The 17,028-nt window shown below is 50.5% G+C and overlaps 1 protein-coding gene across 1 annotated transcript in view; it reads right to left on the reverse strand.

The window, feature by feature from the left end:
- Positions 1-17,028, reverse strand: part of crebbpb (CREB binding protein b) — a 55,290-nt gene that overhangs the window by 36,580 nt on the left and 1,682 nt on the right. The gene's annotated exons all lie outside the window — the stretch shown is intronic.

The raw sequence follows: 17,028 nt of genomic DNA on the forward strand, positions 1-17,028 counted from the left end.
CACGGCCTTGCGTGAGTGTGTGTGTGTATATGTGTGCAAGTAATTGACACAAGTCTCTGTCCCTCCCTGTGCAAACTCAAAGCAAGGGAGACGGCATATTCTTTGCCAAGTCAGCGTTCACACACGCAAACACACACACGCAGACACGCACACAACAGACACATGCACGCACGGACACACACACAAGCAGACACGCACACAGACACACGCACACAACAGACACATGCACAGACACAGACATGCGCACGCACACACGCACAGGCGCACACACAGGCGCACACACACGCAGGCGCACACACACGCAGGCGCACACACACGCAGGCGCACACACACGCAGGCGCACACACACGCAGGCGCACACACACGCAGGCGCACACACACACAGGCGCACACACACACAGGCACACACACAGACACACACACACACACACACACACACACACACAGAGACAGACAGACAGACGCAGACACGCAGACATACACACACAGACACAGACACGCAGACACATGCACAGACACAGACACAGACACGCAGACACATGCAGACACGCACACACACACACCCCTCTCTTGGAGAGCGGCCAGTGTGCAGTATTGTTTGGGTTTGGCAGCCGGTGGAGCGGAGCGCCGTCAGGGAGCTCAGCCCAGCGCCACGAGTCCGCCGTGTCGCCTCCTCCGGCCTGCACGCCACCCCCCCCTCCACCCCCGACCGAGCGGACCCCTAAACCGGAGCTCAAACTTTCCGCTTACCCCAATCCTGAGGGGACCCAACCCCCCGAAACCGCCTCACAGAGCCGGGGAATATCTACAGTCCACAGACACACACCATCACACCGAAAGACTGCAACAAGGCTCAGTCGAAAAAACACACCCACCTAAACCAACCTTATACATGCAGACAAACCCAAACAAGTCATTTAAAATGGTCAAATTTGTTTGCGGTACTTTTTTTTGTGGTACAGCCAACTGTTGACCATGTCTGTGTGACCGCCATTATGGTGAGTTCCCCCGGTGTCTCCGTTCCGGGTAAGCGACTGCATCAGCGCACAGAAAGCTACCAGTACCTAGCGCTGGAGGGTCGCTCCGCTAGATCAGCGATGACGAATCCCATTGGCCAATGAGAGCCCCGGAGAGGCAGAGGGGCAGGCGGCATTCCTGTGGTTGGCCGGGGCTCTTTCAGCGGAATCCGATCGCAGTGAAACAGATGAGCACGGCACGCTAACGCGGAGCGCTAACAAGCTCCCAGCGGACCGTGGAGAAAGGCCATCGTCGGGGGGGGGGGGGGTTGTCAGCATGGAAACCAAACCCGCTGTGCACCTTGAGCCGGTGATGGTGTGACCGAAGATTATAAAACATCGTCCCTGTGTGATTATTGTGCCATATACGGTTTTGGTACCGTGAACGTTTTCTAGTTTTTGTAATTTGGCAGTCCAGTTCCTCTCACGTTTACTGCTTTGTGTTGTGCTTTTTTGAAACACGGAAGCGCTTTCTCGGGTGCCCGTTGGCTCCCGTCCGTCTCGCTGAGTCACAGGGTTCACTCCGAAACGAGATGAGTCATCCTTTTACCTCTGAAGCGGAAACACCCTACCGCCGTAAACGTTGCGGGTCATCGGAGAGCAAAGCCGAGACGGGCTGAAGTGAACAGCCTTATCGCGATACGATAATAAAGGCCGGCTTTTCTTCAAGTAATGCTTCGTGAATCAACAACGCTTCAATCGTAGGGACCGGTCGCTGAAACGGGAGCTGCAATCAAATGACTTGAAGGTTTCAGCCAGGCACCTTCACCCTGGCAGAGAAGCATTCTCCCTGTGAAATGAACTGAACGAGACACCCCGATACACCTCACTGACGGGGCGCTGACAGCCGGAGGCGGCAAGACGGACTGCGATCGCTGTCCTAATGGGGCAGATCAGATTTATAAGGACTGATTACACAGACTGAGACTGAGACTGAGACTGAGACTGAGACTGAGACTGAGACTGAGACTGAGACTGAGACTGAGACTGAGACTGAGACTGAGACTGAGACTGAGGCAGGCAGGCAGGCAGACAGGCAGACAGGCAGGCAGACAGGCAGACAGGCAGGCAGGCAGGCAGGCAGGCAGACAGACAAAGAGGGCAGAAAAGAGGGCAGAAAAGAGGAAGATGCTGAAGCGTGACCAGGTAGGGCATTCCAAACACCAAATGAGAGTGGACATGGGGTCTCCCCAGAGGGGGGGGGGGGGTCTGCAGTACGCAGAACCTCAGTGGAGACCTTTCTCAGCGACCCTCGGAACAGCGTTCTGTTAAAAGCCCCTGATCTTCTTCACGTTTGGCTCACGTGTGCTGGGCAGACACAGCTCCCGTCCGCTCTGCGCTCGGGCTGAAATTCCCTGGTCTTCATGCTGGGTGTCGTCGGCCATTACTCACCACAGCGGGGGGGGGGGGCTTCGCACAAAAGCATCGGTCAAACTAACAGATGAGGTCACGTCACATAAACCACAGCACTGCAACTGCCAGACTGCACGTCATAAACACACGACCGGCAAGAGGAGCTTTTTAGGGATTTCCGAGAGGAAATTTACTTTGTGGCCATTTAGCAGAGCATCATATCCAGAGTGACCTACACACTCCTTGCAAAAAGTAGTGTTTATAAAAATAAATAAAAAACGTGTCTGAATTTGTACTAAGAATGAGTGCTGCTGATTGGCCGGGTCTTCACACATGACTCCCAGGGGAACGGAGGGTGGAAACCCTGCGCTTCTCTACCCTTGAGGACGATGAGTTGGGTTCTTTGCTCAAGTGCTACTGCTCGGAACTCAAACCTGCAACCGCCAGGTCTCGTCATTGCACTGCAGTGCTGCCACAGCCCCTGGGGCAGTTAGGGCAGGTGATTTACCCCTGGGGGCAGCAGGGGAGCCCTGGTGTTGAGGACACAGATGTCCCCGAGACTAAACAGGGGCGCTGGAAAGGTCAGGATTCAGTCGCGGGCCCCCGGAAATTAACGCCCGTGAAATCCATAAAAAATCGGAACGACGACGTAAAAAAAGGAACGGGTATAAAAAAAGAAAAGAAAATAAAGTCACAGAAGCGATTTAATTTCATGTGCCAGTGAAAACAAAAAGTGAAAAAAAGGTTTTAAAAAAACATCTCGTTTCCGTGAGAGAATATTCATTTTTCTGCGTTTCACTGCCTCAGCTAATGATCTCAGGACGTCTCAGGGTCCCCTGTGAGCAAGGTTTTAACAGCCCGGAACACAGCAAACCCCCAGCCTGGACACAGCACTGAGAACAGAGCGAAACCGTTCTGCTTGCGTGAGGGCAGAAATAGTAAGAGTGATAGTGTGGGTGTGTAGGGCGCTTACAGGGCACAAACAGTTACTGCTGCGAGACCATTCATAACTCCTCAGAAACGGGTGCTCTGGTGAGGACAGAGGTTCACAAGAAAGCTGGCGAGGAGGGCTGTCGACGGGCAATAAAAATCACAGTTCAACAATTCAATTCAACAGCACACACAAACACGCGCGAGCATGCAAGCGCGCGCGCGCACACACACACACGCACACACAGAGGTTGAACAAAGGAGGAAGTTGAGGGGCTGCAGAATGATTAAGGAATGGCTAGATCTACACAGCAGCCCGGTATGCCACCACAAAGCTACCCAACCAGTTGAGAAGTTATTGAACAACGTGCTGATAAGAGGAAAGCTACTGTAAGCAGGAGTATCACAACATCAAATACAGGAACAATAGAAATGAACAATATGCCTTGAGAATACATGTCCGAGGTAGAATTTATTTGGCACCGATGTCACAAAGCCAAGGCATCATATTTCTACAGCTAACTGAAAATACAGCGCACATGCAAACTCAAAACTCAAACTGCCTGCACCCTCAAAGCGCCATGCGTGAGGCGGTGGGGGCCACTCAGAGCCAATGTGTGAAAGGGCCAGACGGAGGTTTGGCTTTCTGTGGAATCGTTACTGAGGCTGTGTGTGTGTCTGTGTCTGTGCGTGTCTGTGCGTGTCTGTGCGTGTCTGTGCGTGTCTGTGCGTGTCTGTGCGTGTCTGTGCGTGTGTGTGCGTGTGTGTGCGTGTGTGTGCGTGTGTGTCTGTGTGTGTGTCTGTGTGTGTGTCTGTGTGTGTGTGTGTGTGTGTGTGTGTGTGTGTGTGTGTGTGTCTCTGCGCTTGCGGGGTGTGTGTGCGTGCGCATGTGTGGCGTGTGTGTGCACTGTGTGTGTGTGTGTGCGTGTGTGTGGCGTGTGTGTGTGTGTGTATACGTGTGTGTGTGTGTGTGTGTGTGGCGTGTATGGCGTGTGTGTGTGTGCGTATGTAGGTATGTATGTGGGGTGTATATATGTGTGTGTGCGTGCGTGCGTGTTGGGAACGAGCCCGTCGAGTCCACACCCCCAGCCCGTTTTGGATTGCCTCAGACAGGTTTTATGGGCGATGATATATTTTACATCTGGCGGGCCGCCAGCTCCGTAATGGCGGGTGTGCGGGGGCATTCAGGGTCTGTGGGGCGAGGCAGGGAGGAGGGGCGGGGTAAAGAGCACGACTCACGCACCTCGCTCACTCACGCTCCACTACACTCAAAGTGCAGTCACTTCCACACGCTGAAACCCATAAAATATACAACTATCCCCTTCAATAAAAGCCAGGAATCTGCACTTTAACCACATGTGAATCGCTTTAATAAAAAATCTAAAACTGTGCAGTACAGAGCCAAATCAAGAATAAAAAAATATATTTGTCCCAAACATTAGAGTGCACTACCACTGTATATCTGTATATCCAAATCCATTGAACGAGCCGCCTCCAACCAACTCTCTTCCTTCCTCTCACAGAATAACCTGCTGGACCCCCACCAGTCCGGCTTCAGACCTGGCCACTCGACGGAGACCGCACTCCTCTCTGTCAATGAGTCCCTTCAGGCTGCACGAGCAACCTCTCTCTCCTCTGTCCTGATCCTTCTTGACCTCTCTGCGGCGTTCGACACGGTCAACCACTCTATCCTCTTAGCCTCCCTGGGTTCTACAGGGATCTGTGGCACAGTCTTAGAGTGGATCAAATCTTATCTCTCTGGCCGGTCCTCCCAGGTGTTCTGGGCTGGAGGAGTGTCAACCCCTCGCCTCCTTGTTACAGGAGTCCCCCAGGGCTCAGTCCTCGGACCCCTCCTCTTCTCCATCTACACGAGATCCCTTGGCCCCGTTATCTCTGCTCATGGCATCTCCTATCATTGTTATGCCGATGACACCCAACTCTTTCTCTCCTTTCCCCCATCAGACACACAGGTCTCTAGCCGTATCTCCGCCTGCCTGAGAGACATCCAGAGCTGGATGGGCAACCACCATCTAAAGCTCAACCCAGGTAAGACGGAGGTAATCTTCATCCCTGCTTTAACCTCTCCCTTCTCTGATTTCTCCATCTCATTAGGGGATTCCACAGTGACCTCATCCCCTAGTGCAAGAAACCTTGGAGTGGTGATGGACAACAGGCTATCCTTCTCCGAGAACATCGCTACGGTGACCCGGGCGTGCAGGTTCTTCCTGTACAACATCCGGAGAATCCGACCCTCTCACCACCTACTCCACTCAGCTCCTTGTACAAGCAAAGGTCCTGGACTAATGCAATTCTCTGCTGGCTGGCCTACCAGCATCTGCCATCAGACCCCTACAACTGATCCAGAACGCTGCAGCCCGTCTGGTATTCAATGTTCCCAGACATTCACCTGTCACCCCCCTGCTCAGCAACCACCACTGGCTGCCTGTTATGGCTCGCATCAAATTTAAAACTTTGGTGCTCGCATACCAGGCAGTTAAAGGATCAGCCCCTGTATATATTCAATCCCTTATCAAGACCTATACACCAACAAGACCCCTCCGTTCTGCCACTTCGTGCCGTCTGGCGCCTCCCCCTCGCCACACCTGCACTTCACGCTCACGACTGCCGTCTGTCCTGGTCCCACGGTGGTGGAATGACCTCCCGGTGGATGTCAGAACGGCAGAGTCTCTGACCTCCTTCAAGCGCAGACTGAAGACCCATCTCTTCAGGCTACACCTTTCCCTCCCCAACTCACCACCATGATTAGCCTTAGACTGTAATGGCACTTATGTATAGATATTGTTACTTGTATAGGTATTATTGTTTTTATTGGCTGTTGTATTGTTGTATTCTAGCTGCCAACTGTGGTATGCTAGTTTGAAAGTTGATTGTACTCATTACATTACATTATTGGCATTTGGCAGACGCTCTTATCCAGAGCGACGTACAGTTGATTAGACTAAGCAGGAGACAATCCTCCCCTGGAGCAATGCAGGGTTAAGGGCCTTGCTCAAGGGCCCAACGGCTGTGCAGATCTAATTTTGGCTACACCGGGATTAGAACCACCGACCTTGTGTGTCCCAGTCATTTACCTTAACCACTACGCTACAGGCCGTACTCTTCAAGGGTTCTGATTTTCTGTGTGTTTACACTAGGACTCGGAACTGTACTGTCCTCTCAGGTCCTCTTTGCACTTGTTCTTGTGTTTGATTTGCACTTTGTTGTACGTCACTCTGGATAAGAGCGTCTGCTAAATGCCATGTAATGTAATGTAATGTAATGTAATGCCATGTAATGTAATGTAATGTAATGTAATGAATATTTTAATGCCATTCAATGCACAGAAAAACTGCCAGGGCCAATCACAAAACACACAGTAAAACTGAAATGGTGTAAAAGTCTCCATAGGTGAGTGATGTGACAACAACCGCAAATAAAGGTCATGGCAGTTTGCAGGAAGCTAAATCAGCAGCCTCCTTCACAAGCTCAGCCCCCCAATCCCCATTCAAACTTCCAAAGCACTACGACGCACGAGCCAGATATTACAACTGATCAGAATCAGATTCAGATCAGAATCAGATTAATATAAAACTCAAAGCAGAGACACGGTCATTTCTTCTTTCTTTTCTCTTTTTTTTTTTACAAATTTGATCTTGATCCATCATCAACAACGAAATCCATTTTATTCCATCTCCGAGAGAGTCCAGTGATGTGATGTTTGACTTTCTTCGACTGCTGTATTCCAGTGAGCACTCATTTGAGGGGAGAGGGTTCGCCCCATGTCTTCAACACAGCACATTATGTCCAACAGAAGCACTGAAGAGCGATTCAGCAAAAGCTGATTGGGCATGACTCCGGTGACCTTTCCCCTCCGGGTGCCGGCCCCTCCTCCCCGCGGCTCTGACTGGCTGGTTCCCTGGGCCTGGCCGGTGACAGATGGGCTGAATGGGGGGCCGTGTGTTTGCCCTCTGTCACATTAATGACTGCCCCCCCCCGCCTGGGGTGTGTAACCTAAGCCCCGTCCCGTGCCGTGCCAAAGGCCCCTTCCCAAACGCACGCTGGGGGCGTGGGCAGCCGCGAGGGGCCATACGGCCAATTATCCGCGCCCTCGTTGTCCCGGCGCGGAGCCCAGCGTGTGGCGACCCTCCCAGGGTCCCGGGCCGCACGTCGCACTGAGACCAGGGAGCTTCAACACGCCCCCGCGCGTTTTACACCGATAGGGTCAGCTCAGAGACCACATCGCTCACCTGCCATCGCAGGACCTTCACAAACGTTCTCCTGTCGCCCAACGTACACCGCGGTTAATGTCCTTAGCAGCCAGGCTCTGTCGCCGGACGACAAACTGGCCTTTAGCGTCACGCTGAGCTCCAGCCTGAATTACGGGGGCTTGTTTCAGGAGGAAGGGGAGGGAACGGGCCACAGAGACAGAGAGGGAAGCGCGCCGCGCATGACATCGGCCCGGCCCGCCGCGCATGACATCACGCTCCGCGCATGACATCACGCTCCGCGCATGACATGACATCACGCTCCGCGCATGACATGACATCACGCTCCGCGCATGACATGACATCACGCTCCGCGCATGACATGACATCACGCTCCGCGCATGACATCACGCTCCGCGCATGACATCACGCTCCGCGCATGACATCACGCTCCGCGCATGACATCACGCTCCGCGCATGACATCACGCTCCACGCATGACATCACGCTCCACGCATGACATCACGCTCCGCGCTCGAACCAGCGCGGCGCCGCCCGAGACCGGGGTTTCCCCGAGAGCCAGAGACAGCGTGTCACCGCCAGGCCAAAGGTCCTCCCCTAGTCTTTTAGTGCTCATGCTGACGGAAGTGCTGCAGTCTTTCCGACAGCACGCAGAGCGTGTTCATCAGCGCACCAAGACCAGCACCGCGACAGGGCTGAGCAGACACGAGCCAGCCCCAGATAAAACAAGCAACCAGTAAACCACCCAGAACCAGAACAGAGCCAGCCAGCCTGGTTCCAGCTCCGCAGGGGAAATCGAAAAGAGAGGGAATGGGATAACATTTAGCGTTTAGCTCTGTCCGATTCAGGTGTGCAGAAGCCTGCATCTCTTATTAGTTCATTTATTTGGTTATTTGTTGGAAACAACGCAATTTAAAACAGTTAGAAGTTAGAACATTTGTAATAGATGCGCTTGCGTTTACAAGCCCCGTCTCCAGGCAGAATTTTGTGTTCAAATAAAATTGAGCCAAACAGAAAATGGACAGTTATTCAGCAGCATATGATGGTCCAACCAAAAGAATAAGAGATGAGAGGAAAATACCACCACGTACTAGCCCATCACACACTGTTCAGAGTTACAGCATGAACAATGCAGGCAGGTCAGATGCAAAACCACATCGGGTGCAATGTCAACAAACCATCGGTTATAATGACTGCACTTTCTGTTTGCTTGCAACGGCGTTCAACTGTGCCATTAATCATGCCACAAGCGCATGTTCTCCTTTCTGTCAGCAGGGCTTTCTGGCAGAAACTCTGACAGAGGGGGCTGATGGTTGGACATCGGAAGTTTAGCGCCGGGGCAGTATGCACTCGTGTTCCTGAGCCGCGGGCAAGGAACAGCGCAGAGCTCACAGCGACCGCCGTGCCTGTAATTCCGAGCAGCAGGAGAAAGAGGTGGCAGGAAAGTATGATGGTTAGTGATCTCGACCTGCATCTCTTGAGGTTTGATTCCCAGCTGGGGATGAATCCCGATCTTCCTCCATTAAATAGCCGGCTGTACAAACGTAAGAACGTAAGCTGTGCAAGTCAAACTCATCAGTGGGAAATCTGTTTGAAGGATGGTGGTGTTTGGATAGAAAATATATTTACATGGCAGAGCAGGCAGCTATGCTAACAACAGAAGCGGGCACAGACATCAAACACGGCATAACGGCTCTTAACACTGGGCTGGACGCACAGGCACACATTTGAACACCTGGAGCAGAGGTACGGATTCAGCCAAGAACGTCTGCATGTGCCAACTGGGTCAGAAACCAAGAGCATGTGTAGCCCTCCACGGTGTCAGAAGCCAATAGCGTCTGCATCTACCCACTGGGACAGAACTGAAGTGCGTCTGTATCTGTTCACTGGGTCAGAACTGCGTGTGTCCACTGGGTCAGAACTCAAGACCATCTGCGTGTGTCCACTGGGTTAGACCTCAAGACCATCTGCATGTGTCCACTGGGTCAGACCTCAAGACCATCTGCGTGTGTCCACTGGGTCAGACCTCAAGACCATCTGCGTGTGTCCACTGGGTCAGACCTCAAGACCATCTGCGTGTGTCCACTGGGTCAGACCTCAAGACCATCTGCGTGTGTCCACTGGGTCAGAACTCAAGACCATCTGCATGTGTCCACTGGGTCAGACCTCAAGACCATCTGCGTGTGTCCACTGGGTCAGACCTCAAGACCATCTGCGTGTGTCCACTGGGTCAGACCTCAAGACCATCTGCAGGTGTCCACTGGGTCAGACCTCAAGACCATCTGCATGTGTCCACTGGGTCAGACCTCAAGACCATCTGCAGGTGTCCACTGGTTCAGACCTCAAGACCATCTGCGTGTGTCCACTGGGTCAGAACTGAAGAGCAAGTGCATCAGCGAGAATGCGGCAGACCGTGACCACTGACTGCGATTAAACAGCATTTCTACCACAACCGCTCGCAGACGAAACGTCGCGCTTCTCCGCAGGAGAAACGGCCTTCCCGGCATTGCAGTGCAGTCATCAGCGGCCATCGTTCAGCACGCGCGCATTCACTCAGGGACTGAAGGCGGTCAAACTGGGACAGATCGCATCACAGCTCACAACCTGACACGTTCTTATCGATTTTTCCGCAAGACGAGGCCAAGCCACAGTCAATAAACAGACAAAACGCTCTGCAGTCTCAACAAACCGGGGATGTCGCGACGGAGCGGTTATGGCCGAAAGCCATCCGGTGAAACCAGGGCCTGGGACTCCAGGACTGCAGCAGCGTTTTTTTGTCACTTAAACCCATTGGAAAGTTACGGTTCGGTTGGGTGTACATTTTAAGTTGCAGATGGTGTGCGGCATGACCGGAGGAAATAAATTCAATTTTATGTCCTTCAGGGGCGAGATTTCGGCGCCCGCTCTCTCCGAAACTGCTCAACGCCGCTCTCCAGCTGGGAAACGTGCGCTCGGCATCAGCCAAATATCCTGAACGGGCTACAAATTCTAAATTACGCGACTGACGCGAGTTCGGCCCGGTTCGTCAAACCGAGGGCGGGTCAGCTTTATAACCGGCACCGGGAGGAACTGGGAGCGCTTCGTAACGTTCCCTTTTTACATAAATTGCTTTTGGCGGCAATAAAAGAAGGATTTTGGCAGCGTGTTGGCTGGTAAACAGTGCAGCAGTGATGGGGACTATTTTACTCTCCATTATCAGTAAGCGGCTGCAACCGTCCTCCGCGCGCTTTCCAAGGAGCGCATAACGCTACCAAGCAGAGAAATGTGAAAGCACACCAATTTCTTTTCAGTTAGCGTACACAAGTCTTCCTAAAATGGCAGCACTGTAGAAGAGCCCTGTCCATCTCTTGTGAAGGTTTTTTATTTTTCTATTTTACAGGAGAAACTGAAGGCACCCTCTTGGGCCGGCTGAAGACGATTATATTTAAAGTCAGGGTTTCTGATATGAAACGCCCATTGCATTGCCAGTTCTGTGGGAATCAACGGACGTCAAACGAGTTTTTATTTCATATTTCATTTTATTTCCGAGAGAAACTTGTGTAAAAAACAACCGAAAGTTCAATCGCGACCCGAAAGTGACGTTACTTTCGTAGTTTGCTCGACTAGAGAGGCGACCGCACCCATTCACGGACACGGGTCGTGCATTAACATGAACCCGAAACCAGAAAATCTGTCACTGCCATTACGGGTGCACCTTTTTCACTGTAAACTGTGCCTTTTGACAATCCTGAACTGGGATGCATTGGTGTGCACTGAAGTCTTTCAACTTAGGAGCGCACGCACTCCTTGGAAAGAAATGTTAGCACAGATCCCCGGCTTTGGATGTGGAAGCTTTTGGAGACATTACAGGCACGTTTTTGTCCCAATGAGCCCACGCAGAGTGGATGGCTTCCTTTCGGCAGGACAGAGAGCCATGTCCATTGCATGTATCAAGCAGTTGCAATTAAACTTTATCTGAGCTCAAATTACAAACGATTTCTCTCCCAATAGGCGTCACACTACAACCGGGCCTCGACCCCCGCAACACAAGCCAGGGGCAACAGTGGCAAAGAAAAATGGGAGGACGCAGAGGAGGAAGTCTTGAGGAAGTTGACTCCGCAGAGAGACTCAGCTCAGGAAGGGCAAGCAGACAGCATCTGCTTAATGAAGACGGGTGCCGCGATATGACAGTGATGCTCTGAACAAAGAAGCCGTGCAATTCATCCTAATTTATAACAATATGATATGATTAATAATGATTAATCGCCATGAGATTTGCTGCAATGTGAAAGTGGCCATTAGATTTGACAGATTCCCCCGAAGCCCACTGACACTCAAGAGATCATTGAAATAACACATTAAATAAGACATTTTTTTCAAGGTTAACTCGTACGGTCATGAAGTTCGGTGCCTCGATGCGCCAAAATAAAAGTTCGGCAAGTAAATGAAACGATTCATCACGAGACGAATCGATTCAAACGGGGTCACGTGGAAGCGGTTGCATTGTGACGCGGTGCACCCACGTTTCAGGTGAGCGTCTCGCACTGAGACCAGCGGCGGCTCCACAACACGGCCTGCATCACGAGACCTGCAGGAGGACCTGAACACACTCCAGATCCAGAAGGAACGGTCAGTGTGAGCCACACAAACTGCACAGAGGGCAGCTCCACGCCGTTCCAGGAGACCAGGGAGGACACACGGGCTCCAGCTGTCTCTAAACCATCGCCCCCAAAACTGCGCTCGCGTTCCCAAAAACCCAACGGCCAGAAACGAGTTGGGGTCCATTATATTTTTGGCAGAGCAAATTAAATAATGAGAGGGATTTTTCCGAATAAAAAATAAAGGGCAAAGGGTCCTACGGTTTTAATGAACATCGTCTGCACAAAGGCCGTCTGTGGGAATTTTGGTGCAAACCAGCCTCCTGAAAAGCGGGAACATACGCGTGTAAAGGCACAAGCCAGCGCTGCAGAGAAACGCCCCTCCCTTTCTGAACAGATCCAGTCCAGTCCAGTTCCATTTTATTAGAGCAGAGACACGGTGTCGAAGACACTTTACAAAAAAAAAAAACGGAAAGTTGGTATATTGGTAAAGACCAAGCCTGAGCAATCAAAAAACTGGCAAGTGAGGGTCAAAAACAAACCCCCCCGGAGGAGGGGCAGGTAAGATACGGAGGGGCAGGTCGGATATTGAGGGACAGGTCGGATACGGTGGGGCAGGTCAGACACGGTGGGGCAGGGTAGGATACGGTGGGGCAGGTAGGATATTGAGGGGCTGCCCGTTCTCTGCCACTAGGCAGGTTCGCGCGGCTTCAGTAACAACTGCCAGCATTATGAGCTCTGTGACAGGGCAGTGCTTCTTTTATTTGTCCTGCTCAGCTTTGCGGTTAGCGCACTCTGCTGAAAGCCTGCCCTGGTACTTAACACCTGTGCGCGAGACCAAAAAACTCCAGGACCGCTTCAGTCTTCTGACGAGCCAAGCCACAAGTCCACATCCCACTAGGGCCCGGACCCTGACCCCGCTGAAGAGGGCGAGCTGGCACCTCCCTGAAAATCGTGACCTTTTGGACCAGTTACACGCCCGGAAGACCGCAGACGCAATTCTGTGGCTGCCGGGCAGGGGCAAACGCCCACGACTCCAGCTGATCGTTCACCCGTGCTCCCATTTGGTAAACCGACGGACAGTGACCACGACTCTTCGTCCGGGTACATTCGGCAAACGGGAGCGGTCATTCACGTGCCGAGGGGCGCGGCCTGCGATGGGACTGGCAAGCTCGGGGAGTGGAACGTGCTGTCGGCGAAATGGCACCGCAGACCACGGTCCTCACAGATGCGGTGGGGCTCGACTGAGCTTCTGAGTTCCCTGCTACGGCTGGGAACGGGGCAACCATTCAACTCCGGACTATCCTGGGCGCAATCACGTTCCGGTTCTGCGTAGGATCAGCCTCAATCCAATGCGAACGTCAGTACCAGGTCCAACTCAGTATTCAGCAAACAACGCTGCACCAACTCTTGTCCAAAGATTTGGTAAAAGGGGGATCTTTTTGAAACAAACACAGTGCGGCTTTATCACGCAGATGCCTCTGACGGTAAGGGAGAAATCTGTACTTTGATATTTCTGCATTCACGTCATCACAAAAGGTGAAAGAAAGTCATACGAACAAAGGCCATTTAACTGCCTTACATTTAGCCATTTAGAAAGACAGTCTGAAAACAACTTTATGGATGACACGAAATGGAGGGTTAACAAAGGCGTTTTGCAAGCAGGAGAAGTGCTCAGTTACGACCACAAGCCCAAACTAAGCAAACGCTCGCACACGCACACACGCACACGCGCACGCGCACACGCGCGCGCACACACACACACACACACACACACACACACACACACACACACACACACACACACACACACACACACACACACACACACACACACACACACACACACACACACACACACACACGGCTCAGGCATCAAAAGGAGCCAATATTTACACCGCTCGGGAACAAATGTGAAGATTTGGCTTGTCCGTTCATACCAACACAACACAGTGCTGACACAGAGGCAGAGGGTGTGATTGCACTTTACACATTTCCCCAAATGGGTATACCAGAGATCAGCTGCCATTGAGCAGAGGTCGGGGGGGTGGGGGGGGGAGGGTGATGTGATCAACCTTACCCAGCCTGACGTTTACAACCTCACCCAGAGAGTGGGCAGTACCCTCACTTACAACAAATGTCAAACACTGAATTGCATTATACAGCTACTTGCCTGTACATTACATTACATTAGTGTCAGCAGTTAGCAGATGCTCTTATCCAGAGTGACTTGCACGGATAGAAAAAATAAACATATATTGTACTGAAACAATTCAGGTATGTGTCATGATATTCATCCATCGACGTTGTATTTACACTTTATGACGTGTGTGTCAGTCGAAGTCTTAACAGGTCTTGAACAAGGCTGCTACTGAGTTAACGTTAGATAACACGGTAAACACAAACATCCATGCCAGTCTAGTCTAGTAAGCTAGCTAGCCAGCCAGCCTCACCACGACCAACAAAAAAGCTAACGTTAATTTCAGCGTGCAACAGATTCTTCCACGTTGAAGACGCATCTAATATCAAATGCAGCTCATCTAGGTTATGGTTAACGTTAGCTATAGCCATGTTAATGGGCTAACTGTTGCATAGAGAACTAACGTTAACGCTATCATCAGAATTAACCAATGGCGTTACCCAGCAAGTGGCAGTGTTTAATATACTTAGATGTCGAGCGAGGACCACATGAAGACACAGGTGTCAGATGCCACTGGGTCTGGTTTACATCAGTGTCAGCAGTTAGCAGATGGTCTTATCCAGAGTGACTTGCATGGATAGAAAAAATAAACATATATTGTACTGAAACGACTCAGGTATGCGTAATGAGGGGTGTGGTGGTGGGGGTGTGACCACTACAATTTGGCTCAAACTTTGTGTAAATGTTCTTAATATATTCAACAGAGAACATGCAACAAATTTGCCTGATTAGATTTGTCGTCCTGGCGCCCAAAACTTCACTCAAGTGGAAATTGGGGTTTGTCTCATCTCTGACATTAAAGGAGGAGAAAACCTGAAGACGTGCACTGACACAATTTTCTGTCGGTAACAGATTAGATTATGATCATTAATATAATTTTTTTTATTATACGTCTATTTCATAATACTGCTCAGAACAAAAGTTATGGTCATACAAAAATCCTAAATCGTGCTGCTTGCTAATTTTATTTTCTATTTTTAATCAGCACCACTTGGTGTATGACTTCTAAACTTCAAATACTAGTAGATATTTTGGTTAAGAATAGTCACAAGCAAAATGAAGTAACATAGATCATTTATTCAAATATTCTGCAATGCCAAAGTTGGGTCTGGCCATAAAATGACGAAATAGTGTTAGGATATTCAACCAAGTAGAATATATTTTCCAATGAGGCAATTCTTTGCAAATTTTCTCCACAGAATACATAACGAACATTTGAACAAAGTTTGAAAGAACTGGAGTGGCCACCCCCAACCCCCCATTTTCACAGAATTACCCGTGTCCTACCTGGCTAAATGTGAGGTGCAGTAACTCACTGCTGAATCAAACGCACATCCTCAAGAGTTACAAACCCAGCTCCCAAACCATGATGCTACACTGGCACCCACAACTCACAACTTTTACTCACAATACTGCTTTTAACCCCCGTTGCAAGTGAAATGACTGGGTACTTAAAACATACATAAAACAAGTGTGAGAAGAAGCAAATTAAGCGTGTACACACACAGGTGTTTTAGGATCCAGTCAGAATGAAGAAAACATTGAGACATTAAATTGACAGCAGATAAAGTCTTGTGCACACTGGTTACACTGTGACCAGTCTCAGGGAAATTGAGAAGCAGATGGCTGTAGACTGCTCCTTGCTGACTGACTTCACGGTTTAGCCACACAAGGTCCCAGAGCCTCCAACCAACAGCATGCATCAATGCCTCCCATAAACGGGTAAACCAGGCACCAGCTCTAAAAAAGGAGGGAATTCCACGCTCCTCAAGCAATCACACGTTTCACTGTTGACTCCAGTCGTTACAAGACTGTAGACGTATCGAATGAGCAGTAACGGCAACAATGACGGATGTAAAGCCACGCCAGACACGATTCCCCTTTCCGACATTGATCGTGTGGAGGTTTGAGTTTACTTTTCCATAAGCATGTGTTCAGACCATCACATAGCCGCACCACAGCGCATAGCTTAGTTGCACCGAGCCGTTTCAATAAGTTTAGTCACTAGTAAAACCGACGTGTACGCGGTGCAGTCCATCGGTGTTCTTGAATAGCCACGGGCATTTTAATAAGAGGCAGTTCGTTCTTCCAGCGCTGCGCTGACAGTGCGCAAACACTACGGCCACAAGCCTGTGGCACACCCCCTCCTGCCACCAGCCCCACATACGCAGTTACTAAAACAAAACGCTTAGCTGATGAAATGCTCTCCATCTCTTCCACAGACACCAATAATAATCGAATGTTAACGTTGTAGCTAGCTACAATATATTCATCCATCGACGTCGTATTTACACTTTATGACATGTGTGTGTCAGTCGAAGTCTTAACAGGTCTTGAACAAGGCTGCTACCGAGTTAACGTGAGATAACACGCTAAATACAAACATCCATGCCAGTCTAGTCTAGCAAGCTAGCTAGCCAGCCTCACCACGACCAACAAAAAAGCTAACGTTAATTTCAGTGTGCAACAGATTCTTCCACGTTGAAGACGCATCTAATATCAAATGCAGCTCATCTAGGTTATGGTTAACGTTAGCTATAGCCATGTTAATGGGCTAACTGTTGCATAGAGAACTAACGTTAACGCTATCATCAGAATTAACCAATGGCGTTACCTAGCAAGTGGCAGTGTTTAATATACTTAGATGTCGAGCGAGGAGCACATGAAGACACAGGTGTCAGATGCCACCGGGTCTGGTCTGAAATGTCGTGGTAACTGCCTACCGTG

The sequence above is a fragment of the Conger conger genome, chromosome 16 (genome assembly GCF_963514075.1).
Source record: "Conger conger chromosome 16, fConCon1.1, whole genome shotgun sequence".
Taxonomy (NCBI): Eukaryota; Metazoa; Chordata; class Actinopteri; order Anguilliformes; family Congridae; genus Conger; species Conger conger.